This window comes from Bemisia tabaci, chromosome 7, assembly GCF_918797505.1.
Source record: "Bemisia tabaci chromosome 7, PGI_BMITA_v3".
Classification (NCBI taxonomy): domain Eukaryota; kingdom Metazoa; phylum Arthropoda; class Insecta; order Hemiptera; family Aleyrodidae; genus Bemisia; species Bemisia tabaci.
Genome location: NC_092799.1, coordinates 16,156,107 through 16,169,493, shown reverse-complemented (window position 1 = coordinate 16,169,493; position 13,387 = coordinate 16,156,107). Strand labels below are relative to the sequence as shown.

The 13,387-nt window shown below is 40.7% G+C and overlaps 1 protein-coding gene across 2 annotated transcripts in view; it reads right to left on the bottom strand.

Moving 5' to 3' along the window:
• The window catches only part of Ten-m (teneurin transmembrane protein Ten-m), a 709,737-nt gene extending 696,831 nt beyond the window's left edge, over nt 1–12,906 (bottom strand). For both annotated transcript variants that reach the window (XM_072302525.1, XM_072302526.1), the window contains exon 1: nt 11,801–12,906. The gene's annotated coding sequence lies outside the window, so the exon portion shown is untranslated. The remainder of the gene's footprint in view (nt 1–11,800) is intronic.
• Between the last annotated feature and the right edge of the window lie 481 nt (nt 12,907–13,387).

The following is a 13,387-nucleotide window of genomic DNA, read 5'->3' as shown; positions in this document are numbered from 1 at the left end:
ATGATAAACGTTTAGCGCGCGTTGTGTTCACGTAGAGCATTGAGTTTTCATGAGTGGGTAGTTTCAATAATTAACGCACCATGAATAATTAAATATCTTTGGAAGGAGTTAATTTAGGTCATTTTCGTTGTGCGCATCGTGTTTTACGTGAAATTTTGGTGAAGAAACATGTATCAGAATGCTGAAATTCGTACTTTGTCTTGTGGTCCATTATTGTCACAATGAGGAAAAATCTTGTTACTTTCACGATAATTGTGATGAATACGATCTGGTTGTGCCGTTTATTAACTAGAATATGGTAAATGCCACCTAATTTTTTGCGGAGTGGAAATTTTAAAACATCTCAATGGAGAAACGCAGTTTCGCGCTTCACCCATAGATATTGTGGTTCTTGTTTTCGTATCTCGTACATCAGTGCATGGATTAATTGCTTTTTCTCCACGAGTTCCAGATTGGAAACGGTGCTACCGGGTCTGGCACGTCTCCACCAGTCCTGACGACTGCAGGTGCTTCGGTCCGGTAGGCAACCCTGCAGCCTGCAGGGACGAGTGTTGGCGCTCTGCGTTGAGCTCGGGTTGAAAGAGCGCGCGGCGAGCTCCGAATATAGACATGGCTGGACCATAACCACATTTACATTACGTTTAAGATTCCGATATTTTCTGATCACAAATTATTTTTAGCGGGCGCTCAATCGAGACGCCGCGCCGCGCCGCGCCATTGCGTGTTCCAGCCGCGCTCAACACGAATGCCAACTTATCGGAACTCGCCTCTTTCGAAACGCCTGCCGCATGTCCCCGCGACGCGACGAGCCGTTCAGCGGGCTGATTATTGAAATTGATAGACAAATCTATAGACAAAGAGGATATAGGGAGTATGGATTGATCCTGTTGGTTGAAATGGTTGGTACCTATAGACTGAGGGAGAAAATGATGGACTAACTATAGGGTCACTCGTGGGTTGCCGTTAGTTCGTCTATTATCTACCTTCTTTGTCCATTGCACAGGGCTGTGGTTGGTCCAACTCTTAATATAAGATATTTATCCGTGTGTTATATATTAATCGCGCTGTTATTGGTCAGCATGCAAGCAGCAGTCTCTATGATTTTAAATGTACGTATGTCAGAGCAGAATTTACCTACTTGCCGCCCATGGGCCGCCTGTATTTTGCCGTCCCCTTCTCATTCGTTTTGAAACATCAATAAAAACCATCCAGTGAACGTGCCAGCGGGGTAGGGGTGCATAAGACGCGTTTACTCGTGTTGAACACGTTTTTTGGGAAAGCCCTGTCAAAACTACTAGCAAGCGGTCACAGAACTTTGCGCGAAAGTCAAGTTTCGTAAACCTATCTCTAATGGACAAGACATTCCATTCATAAAAAATGAACGAAAACATTATGAAAGAACAAACATAAATGTGGATTAATGACTTAACTTCCGCCGCCGCGCCTCGCAGACAGCTCTGTGTTTGATGCAATGCGTGAAGTATTCGTGCAGTCTTGTAGGCGCTAGTAAGTGTTACATGCCGATCGTCGCGCCAAAGGCTTCTCCTTCTCATCTCAAGTCCTCGTCATCGTTTCTCTCTAAGTCGCGCCGTTCCAGGCCAAATCGCGTGTTTGGTTTTTCTCTTAACTCGACTAATTATTAAAGGTGCTGTCTCTTGTATCACTGCAAGACGAGCCGCGGCCCATGTGGCCACCCCCTTAATCCGGTCCTGCCATTGCAACCACCCGCTTCCACCAATAGAATCCCTTCATATCCCTCTTGTTTCCTTTGCCTGTAGCTTTTGTCTATCAATTTCAACAATATGCCTGCTGAGTATTGAAATTGATAGACAAAGCTAGACAACGAAGGCAAAAGGGGTATGAAGAGATCTTATTGGTGGAAGCGGGTGGTTGCGATGGACAAAGGAGTAAGGTGATATACTAACACTAACGGCAATCCATGGGAGACTCTATAGTTAGTCCATCATTTTCTCCCTTAGTCGATACGAACCACCCACTTCAACCAATAGGATCGCTCCATACTCCCTGTGTCTATTTTGTCAATAGCTTTGTCTATAAAGTTCAATTATCAGCCCGCAGGGGCAGCGGGCACGGCGGAGTCTACTCTTTTTGTGGAGTGCCATACGCTTGTTAGCACTAGTTTTACTTCGTACTCATTTTTGTTGGGGTTTTTCGGCGCTATGTTGACTTCGGCACATAATTTCACTCCTCGATTTTTAACGAGAAAGGAATGAAAGTGCGAAACAAGAAGCCACGCAATATATTTTCTCCTTAAAATCTCACGAGGAAAACGAATTTAACAGCGTGAGCCAAATCACTCATGGTAAATCACTAATCTGTGCTCCTAGTATCAATAAATCAATTTCTAGATTTTGTGGAACAAGGCTCTCTTTTCTGCGGACAGCTCTATTAGATCTATGATGAAACAAATAATAAAATAAAAAAATAATTAAAACACCAGAGAAATTTACGGAGAATGAATAAAATCCGCACGCACGAGGAGCGCATACAATGTCACTTTTGGACCCGAAAGTTCATTTGTATTGTGCACCGACCGCGGAAAACGTCCGAGTCAATCCGGACCCCTCTCGACAGTGCACGAAAACAGACGCGGGCAACGTGATAATAATCAAGTTGATAACGCTGATGATAATGATAATGCCCCTGCGAAACGGTAGCCCGGCGAGCGGGCGAAAAATAAACTCGGGCCGACCGAAAATAGAGCAATAAACGGAGAAAACCAATTTAAATCGTCGCATGCGATTGCAGCGGGAATAATCAACTCAGCATTTATTCGTTTACAGAGTAATTGACTTGTAAACATTAAAAGGTAAAGATAATATTGGGCAGATAGGCGCTCGGCCGCGCGGCCGGAGGGAGGGGCGGGGAAATTAGACGCCCGTTAAAACTGTGTATCTAAAAGTTGTTTTACAAGCTCGGAGCTTGTAAAATGATGGGGACGAACTTTAACTGCTCCGCTGCTGAGCGATAACGGAGGCTGCGGCCTCGCCGATTTACGATTCTCAACGCCCTTTAATGAAGAGTTGGCGCTCCGCTCGTGGGAGAGGAGTCCACTTGTAGGCCTCTTCGACAGGGACATCGGACTTGCCATTCTGCGAAATGCCATTCCGCGAGCAACAGAATCGTGTTTCGATGGTTGAATCTTACACAATAGCAGGAGAAAATGAGACGTGCCATAACGTTGGGTTTCGCCACTTCGGCCGTGCGATGTCTGCAAAAGTAGATGAGATGTACTGATGTACATACTTCAGGGCCGGATTAGGGGATGGCCACATGGGCCGCGGCCCATATGGCGGCAAATCTAGGGGGCGGCAAATTTTGCAATTTTTTTTTAAATGCGGGTATAAAAACAAGCGAATTTAGAGAAAAAATTACAAACGAGAAAAGGCAACAAAATCTCTCATTTCCTCAGAGTAAAATAATTTCTAATTTTGTCGTCTTTCAGTGATACAAGAGACTGCACCTTTAATTAGTCGAGTTAAGAGAAACCAAACACGCAATTTGGCCTGGAACGGCGCGACTTAGGGAGACATGATGACGAGGGCTTGAGATGAAAAGGAGAAGCCCTCGGCGCGGCGGTCGGCATGTAACACATATTAGCGCCTACAAGACTGCACGAATACTTCACGCATTGCATCAAACACAGTGCGGTCTGCGAGGCGCGGCGGCGGAAGTTAAAATCATTAAACTACATTAATGTTTGTTCTTTCATAATTTTTTCGTTCATTTCTTATGAATGGAAGGTCTTGTCCACTCAGAGATAGGTTTACGGAACTTAAATTTCGCGCAAAGTTCCGTGAACTTTTACTAGTAGTGTTGACAGGGCTTTTTTCAAATAAGTGTCCAACACAAGTAAATGCGTCTTCTGCATCCTTCCCCCGCTGGCACGTTCACTTGGTGGTTTTTATTGATTTTTCAAAACGAATGAGAAGGGGGCGGCAAAATACAGGCGGCCCATGGGCGGCAAGTAGGTACATCCTGCCCTGACATACGTACATTTAAAATCATAGAGACTGATGCTTGCATGCTGACCAATAACAGCGTGATTAATATATAACACACGGATAAATATCTTACATTAAGAGTTGGACCAATCACAGCGTCGTAGAAGGTTGCCGCTTAGTTTGAATAAATAACAATTTTGGTCCTTCAAGGAATTCGATGATCGACGTCGACGTGGTCCTTCGCAATTGTTGCATGCAGGGGCTTTAATGTCCTAATTGGACTATTTCGATCAAACTGAACTATGTCCATTATGACGTGAGTCCTGTTATGTATATATTCATATGGGTCTGAGGGCTCATGTCTTAACGAGTATTGCACATGCATAGTTCTGTTTAGGCCTGGATACACAATCAAGTTCCGAACCAATTCTGATCAAAGTAGACCTTTTGATGATTGATGGTCACCATGCAACAGTCCTCTTTGATCAAATTGGACGGGCCGTAAAATTTTGATCAAAATGAAGTGCCACCATTCATCATTTCCTGCCACAGGAAACATTTCTGCCAAGTTTTCATTTTAAAACTAAGCAAATTAATGATCTTAAGACTGACGACTCCCGACACTTTGATGGTAATTGGTTCGGGAATTTGATCGTGTGTCAAGACCTTTTAACAGAAATACGTCAAATTTCTAGTTAGTTGGCGTTAAAATCCATCGTTTGGTTAGATAGGGGTATTTCACGCAATTTTATTTAAAAAAAAAAAAAAAAAAAACGTTTCGCCCTCCCCCTTCTTCTTCAAAGTTGATCGTTTGTTTTATCCAACGGGAATACCCGTGGACCCCGATAAGTTGAACTTTTTAAATTACCGCGCATTTTGTTCCCTCGTGTTTTATCCGTCCACTCATAGATAATTGGAGAGCGCGGGCATTAGACAAGTCAATCGCCATCAAATCCGCGCCGTAAAGCGGGGACATGTTCCGGGCCGTTGAACAAGTGCGCGAAATTCGGGATAGATTAGCTCGTAAAAGGGGGCCATTACGGTTCGGGTAGGACCTGAATCATTTAACGGGAGGAGGGGGGGCATGGGGATGCCAATATGGCGAGGGCTCCGGGTGGGGCGAAGGGGGGGGGGGCAGGGATAGTATGAATGTGCTGACTCCAGAACTCGAGTGCAGTTCAATAAGGCGGACAGACACAGACACAGCCTGGCCGGTGCGGTACCGCGTTGCGTCAGAAAGAACCCACCGTCGCCATGACAACCGTTCGCTGCCGTAACTCTGTATCCCAAAATCTGCCGGGGGTTGTAAAAAACCCAGTTCAAGGGATTTCTTTTGCGCTAATTTTCGGTTATTTTTAAGGTGAATTCGTAGCATTTACACTGGAAAAAAAAACAGATTGGATCTAGAGTCCAGACTCTTGAAAACATTGACAAGAAAAATACTCTTGATTCAATCGGATTTTTGCTTGAATCAAAACGAAATCTGCTTAAATTAAGAGGCTTGGTTCTTTATTTAAGCTAGATTCTGATTGAATCAATAGTACTTTTTCTTGTCGATATTTTTAAGAGACTGGCCTCTAGATCCAATTTGTTTTTGTTCCAGTGTACGATGAGGATTCCATAGTGCACGTATTGATCAATCATGATTATGTATTCCTGGATTTTATGAGATTTTTTTTTCAAAAATTCCTGAAATTCATGCTATTGGGAGTCAGATATCGATTTAGAAACTTTGATCGGGGGAAAAATTATGTAACAGCAAAATTCACTTTGTTGAAAACCGAGTTTAAGGGATTTCTTTTGGGCTATTTTCCGATTATTTTTTTTTCAAAAATGCCTAAAATTCACGCGGTTGGGATTCAGATATTAGTTTAGAAACTTTGAAGGGGGAAAAATTATGTAACAACAAAAATCACTTGTAAGGCATTCCTCAAAATATTTTCAACTCCAAGAGTTATAAATCGAGCGATTGGCTATCGAATACCTTTAATTCAGGATTTACGAGATGTTCCGAAGAGAAAGCGTTAATTCACTGCGCCTCAACATCACACAAGCAAGATGCCTCTTTATACATGCGAATGATTACAAAAAAGTTTAATCACTCAGTTGCTTTGTACACCTTGAAAGCATAGAGATTTTCGGGAATAATCTCTGTTTTTGCCTCATGAAACAACATGATAAAACGAGTAAATTTTCTTATTAACTACACTCAACAAAGAACAAACGGATTTGTGAATTTCCGAATGACAGCCAGAATAGCCGTGATCAAATGTCTGGCAAACGTGCAGAATATACTGCTTTTAAAGATACTTACTTTTAAAATAATTGTAATTCATGTTATTTTATTTTACTGAATTTTAGTTTATATTCATTCTTTTAAGTCAAACATTTTTGATAAGTAGAGTCTCCGAAATGGGTCTTCAGCAAAATATTGGGGCTCGGAAATTCATGGACAAGCAGATTAGGGTATCTAAAAGTGATCCAAGAATAAACTTGGAAAAATATTGATGCATTTATTTTACTCTAAAAGGAGATCTGATTTACTATGGACATGCGAGGCGATGCGATGCAACGAGGTTGATCATTTTGCCTGCATTTTTGAGACGAAAAAGAACGCAAAAATGGAAAAAGTTGCAAACAACTCTTCGACGTACTACAAAATACATATGACTTAGAAAACATAGTCTTCCTTCACGTTTATTGATTCATCATCATACTTCTCCGCTGCGTTTTGATAATGAAATGAGTTTATGTGTGATTGAGCATTTGAGCAAGTACGCCGTTTTGTAATTCAAAAAGTATCGGGTAAAGAAGAATTTCAACAACACGTAAGTCTCTGCCAAGGCTGTTGCTGATCCCTTGATATAAGATGGCACAGTTCATCTTAATACATGAATGGATTATAAAATATACATGAATTGCGAAGCATATTTTTTCACTTCCGTTGCAGTAGGTATTGGTTTTTTCTACTCAGTGTTTTTTGTTTCTTTCTAAAAAAGTATGTATTTTCATTTTAATGATTGAATCAGATCTTGCGGTCAATTTGGTTGGATGTTGAAACTCAAACGAGCGACGTTCATATTTGTTTGAACCCATAAGTTTTCAAATAATCGGAGGAATTGCAGCGGTCATATTACTAATGATTATGAAATAAAGTTCACGCGCACGTTTATTATAATGTAGAAAATGTTTGTACAAATAACATTTGGAATAACAAATGAAAACTAAAAACAAATTTTACATGTCGAACATCGTAAATGTATAATTAATAACACGGCATTAGTAATTTCATTCAGAGGCCATTATGCTTAGTATGCATTAGTATTTCCTTGAAAATTAGATTATGAATTGTAAGCACAGGGTGGCATGAAATGTAAGAAAGAAGTGAAAGATTGGGAATCTCAGTGAAATATTTCATAAAATTTCACGAGGCGGTGAAATATTTCATATTTTTCAGGCGCTAGAGTATGCAACCCCCACTCAAACACACAAAAATAGAGGAAAGTCACACTTTTGACATTTTGTGAAACATAACCTGTATTTTTTCAATATCTTACATAAATTTCTGAAATTTCATAAGATATTTCACATGAAATCTCAAGATTTTATTTTTCATGAAAAATTGCCACCCTGTGTAAGCATATAGTAAGAACAGAAATGGTGGGAATAAGCGCACCCTTTGTAAGGAACCAAAAGCAAACGAGAAGCAAGATCCCTCGTCCGTCGCGATCTGATAATGAGGGATGAATATTCACCTTGAGCAGTCAACGAAAATTCAGCGCGGAATCAAGCGTTTAATTTCGTCGTCACTTCTTTTCTCTCGCCCGTGTCCCTTTTTAATTAAAACGAGAACAACTCTCCTTCAGGGTTTCCATCTGCTTATCCCGAGCGTTCGGGGGTTTTATTTTCGTTTGCTTTTCTTACCCCATTCGATTTTACGGTTACCACTCGACTTAAAACCAACCCGAAGAGCGGAATTTATTGTCCCCCTTTAATGACTCGGACGACTTTAAAAGTTTTAAAGCTCATAAAGGGTACGTTGGTCCTTCACCTTTGAGTTCTCTTTTTAGTTTCGTTGTTCGGGAGCACTACTCGGAGAATTCAGCAGTGGCGTGCGTCAGGGTTTGCAATTAATCGATTGATCTGCCATTTAAACCAACGGAAAATAATCGATTACAAGTGTGTACGTAATAATCGAGTCTTTAGCATAGATTCATATGGGAGAACATCGATAGTCGATAATTCACGTTCCGCCCCTGGGTTTCAGAATACGCCGCAGTCCGAAATAGCAATGGTGATTAGTTTAGTATACGATCAAGCGCCTTTAACTAGATTTATACTCTTTAATCGAATTCATGCTTTATTTCTATTGCATTATTAAATTCTTTTGTACATTTTCTCGCGGTGCAGTTTCTAAAATTTACGGTCTGTAGTGTTTTAAGTTGAATCGGAAGGGATGAAGAGGGGGCAAAATAAGGCCATGTAGTGGACAAGAGGGCAAGCGTAAAAATACCGCGTCTCAAGTGAGTATTAGGATTCACCTATCATGTTAGAAATGGCTGTAGATGTGCTCATAGCTGTATGGCCTCAGTTTTTCCCCCAAAAACACAGAGAAGTGTACAGAGAGAATGAGAGGTTAGTTTAAAAATAACTAAGACATAATTGATTCTTTGCCTTAACGCAACTTACAATGCAAAGCAAAATTTTTTCAGACCGTCTCAGTAACCCCAAATCCTTGGAAGAAAGGAGTGGATCGAAAAAATATCAATATATTTTTTTTTTTTTTAAATAATCGCAATTGGATTATTATATCTGGTGGAGAACGGTACATAGTGTCAATTATTTTAAAAATTTCAGAGGGTTTCCTCTGGGGCGTGAAGCAACTTCCCCGAATTTTCCGAACAATTCGTACAACCGTCTCCTGTAAAAAAAAGGAAGAAAAAATTGTTCACTATTTGGCATCAGATAAGGCCACTTGCTTCCTTTCTGCTCAACGCGATCCATACAATTTACGAATTGAATTTTCAGAGAAACAACTTTAGATTACAATCAAATTGAGAAATGATTTTTGTCTCACAAATTCCGAAATTTCTGTTTGTATACTTGAAGTCTTTGAAACTCAAATCTCTCATTCTGAGAATAATTGGAATGAACAAACACCAAAGTTTAAAAAAGAGGAATCTTTCTTCTGAATGATACTGGGTGAGAGCACTAATGCGCTTCTGCCATAAATCATCGTCATCCTCTAATCCATGACACTTCTCCGTAGAGATGAAAGCAGACACGTTCCATTTTTTACCCAGCTCTTTACTCAATCTCTTAAATTCTCATGAATGACTCATTTAAATTTAACGATATTAAGTTTCAGTTTGTTGTTGGTTTCGTTTCAGTGCAAGGTTCAAAATTACATGAATCCAATGCTTTCAAAGGACGTGGAAGTCGAAAAATCGACTTTTCCGGGGAAAAAAAGAAACTGCTCAAAAGTTCTAGAAGCTGGAGGAAATAAGTCAGGTCTTAATAAGTCGGGCTTTTCTATCCATTGAACTTCCACCATTTTTATACACTAGATGTGCGTACCGTACATGTGTAAAAGTCCAACAATGCAATAAAAACGGTATAAAAAAAAATTGCACTTCTGCCCTTTTAAAAATTGTGGATTCAAATGAAAGAGGGAGGAATTAGGAGTTAGAGAATATCGGCCGCCCTTTATTTAAACCCAAATATCACGACAGAATTGAGAGATAGTATATGAATTTTCAGATTTTATTTGCACAATAAAATTGCAGTATCTTGATTCTCCGTGCTCTGAAATAGCAAATAAAATATACCCAAGTGAAACGGACGAGATGGAATTAGCTAGTGGACGATTTGGTCTAAATATATCTTAGGAAACAATGCTTTCATAATAATGCCAATAAAAATGTCGCATGGAATTCATAAGTCTGAGGGAATATAAGAGTAAAAGGCTGTAACGGCTGAACCCTTGAGCAGATAATATCGATAAAGAATTAAGTAACTGCATTGAAAAAAAATCTATGGCTTTATAAACCAATTAGTGATTCCTATGGAACACCACTAATAGTGGTTCATGAACTAATGATTCTTGGTATGTGACCACACTAAGGTATAAATACTATACTACGAAATTTATACCATCACTAAGGTATGAATGATAGCCTAGTTGCTGATCATCGTATTAAATTAACTAACTAACTAATTATTATGTATTGCCTTTACTACTATCAGTGGTGTTCCATATGTACTACTAGTTGGTTTACGAGTCATAGCTTTCTCTAAGTATGTACATGCCCCATTCTAAAATATTTTTAGTTCAGTGGGAGAATTAACTTTTAAGTGATTGAATGCATGGTAAGTTTGTCACAGAGACTTAGTTGTGATCCAGATAACCCTGGGGGGGGGGGGGGAAACAACAAAAAACCTCAACTATCTCAAACCGTAAAAACCTATTTGTGATCGGACAAACACATTTCTCATCATGGAAATTGCGCAGAACAAGTAAAATGTTATATCTATTTATTCATTTTTATATTAGCGTGAACCATTGAATTTTGACATTTTAACCCACGTGGCTCCTTCACTCTCGCTTACCTATTGGACTTCATTTTGCAATTTGGAACTATATACAATTTGTAGCCTATCCGTTAAAATACTCATGTGCATAGGGAAACTTTTTGTGCATGCGTCATTTCTAAACTGAGCCGGATATTGCAGCTCCAAATTGCAAAATGCAGTCCAATTGTAATCAAAGTTTATTGCTATGCATCCCATAATCAGTGCTGCGATGCTTCATGAACGATATAAAACAAATATTCTAGTTGAGCCGCGAAATATGATTTGATCAAATTTCGCGCGTGTGAAAGGTACAAAACTTCCTCATCAATGGATTTGGTCATGTTGTGCCAGCTCATTTGTCTGAAAATTTTCTTCCATACCGCAAGTTTTCCCAATACGTTTTTCATATTCTTTTTTTGTCCCATTACCCTCAGTCCTGCGAGTGAGATGTTTTCCTGGCTTCATCTGTAGGGATGTTCGTCCCAATTGTCAATGATACTTCGAGTAGAGTAGAGGAAAGATTTCGCGACCTAACCTCGCACACTTATCCTGGTTTCTAGGAGACATCCCCACTATTTTAACCAACATATATTTTTTAGATTTACCTATATTTTAATGATACTATATTTTAATTTTACTACTATTTTAATTGAGGTTAGGACGAATACCCTAGGGTTCTTTGAAAATAAGGGTATCTGTCCTTACCAGTAGGATATGATACTCGTAGGACGAACTGTAATAATGGGACGAAAAACAAGTAGGGAAATATTATTAGGAAAACTTGTAGTAGGATTATTTTTTTCAGGAAAAATGACTTGCCACCGGTCATGTTTATTGGATATTAGAGTCAAATAGAGGTATAATCTTAAGACACCTTTTTTCAAAATGTACACTGGAAATAACACATTGGATCTAGAGTCCAGACCCCTAAAAACATCGACAGAAAAAATACTCTTGATTCGATCAGATTTAAGCTTAAATCAAGAACCAAGCCTCTTAATTTGAGCGGATCTCCTTTTGATTTAAGCTTAAATCTGATTGAATCAAGAGTCCTTTTTTTTGTCAATGTTTTCAAGAGTCTGGACTCTAAATCCAATGTGTTTTTTTCTCAGTGTATTCGGTGCGTGCCGACGTTCAAGCCACATTTTATAAAAAGGAACAACCATTCTCGGCTGATCATAAAAACAGCACTTATGCCATGAGTTTTCCCGGGCATGTGTTCTTATGAAAGAGTCAGCGAAATAGTAGGTTTTATTCCTTACCGGCCACGTTGGTGTTTTTCCTGAGCTTGGGAATTTTTCTAGTCCTCTGCTAGCCGGTGGGGTCAAAAACACGAACTTTTTTAAAGGAACTCAGGAGCACACGTGTGTCACAAAAGCCAACGCATTAATCACAAATGAAACACGACACACGCAATCGAAAAATGCAAGAGCTTTCAAAACTACAGAGACACTATCCTTGGACTCGCAGGAAAGTTCGAAACACCTAGAATATTGGTGAAAACACAGAGACAAGGATCAACGTTGTATCATTCGCGATTCGCGCAATTAATGCGCAAGTTTATTCTTTTTTTATTTATCGTTCAAAGCATTAAAAACACCATTAATCAGTGAGAAAAAAACGGCATTCGTACGTAAGAAAGTTAGCCGCGGGATTGGAGTTCAAATCATCGGAAACATCAAATTCAAGTACGGCGAATAAACAAATTCGAATCAGCTTTGTATCATTACGGATGTTTCAAGACTTATACGCACGATGTGTAAGTATGTTCAGCACAGTGAAGCCATCAAATCTTCGAACGTAACCGAAAAAAATAAAATATTCGTCATAACGGTATAACCATCCGCAATGCTCAATTTACTGTCCTATACTTGTTGACCGTAGTTCAAAACATCCAGAGCATCTGACAACTTTCCGGTAATTTTGTATCTATTTTTAAAACTCAGCACGTGCTCAACTTTACCGAGCTGTAAACATCAAAATCCACACTTTTCAGAGACAAAAACGGGTGGGGGATTCGGGTTTATCATTCGTAACGCACAATTTATTCGTGTTTACTCGCGTTTACTCGTGTTTAATCGCGGTTACTCGCGTTTGCTTGCGTTTACTCGTGTTTACTCGCGTTTACTCGCAGCTGATAAGAGCAAGTTCCATAAACCTGGTAGCATTCGCAATTGGCAATCGGCGCGCTTGGCGCGTTTTCACCGGCAGCTATCCTCGTGGAGCACCCGGCGTTCGGCGCGTCGGAGAGGCGGCATGCGGCGCGCACTTCCGGTGGCACTTTTCCCGTCGCGTTTCCGGTCGAGCTTTCGGTCGGGGGCTGAACTTGGGGGCGCTCGGTTCGCGGGACCCGTCGCGTGGAAAGCTCCCTGTAAACTGGCGCGGCTGCGGCGGCGGCCTCCGAAATCGCACGAGCGCGCCCGGGATCGAAGCGTAAGTCGGGTCGTCGCCTCTCGAGTCGGTCCCTCGCGCCGCGCGAAAGTTTACGAGCTTTCGGGGGGCCTGCGCTTTGGGGCGCTGCTGCCCGGCGGGGGCGGGGGCGGGCGCGGGAGGGACGGCGGCCGTTGCACCGCTCTCGTCCCCGTCGCCGGTCGCAGACGCTTTTGTGCCGGGCTTTTTTCGCTCCCGGAGCCGGGAGCCCGGCCGACCCGATGTGATTACTCGGCCTATTCACCCGCCGCGCCGCACAAGGGATCCAGTCAATTAGAGAGGTCGGACATGAAATTTTTGTCTACACTGAAAAAAAAATTCTCGGTGTATTTACTAAGAAAAGAGTAAAATTACCAAGAATTCAGGGTTCTGTTTGATCCCAGTTTTTTCTTGGTAAAAATACCGTTTATGGAATTGGT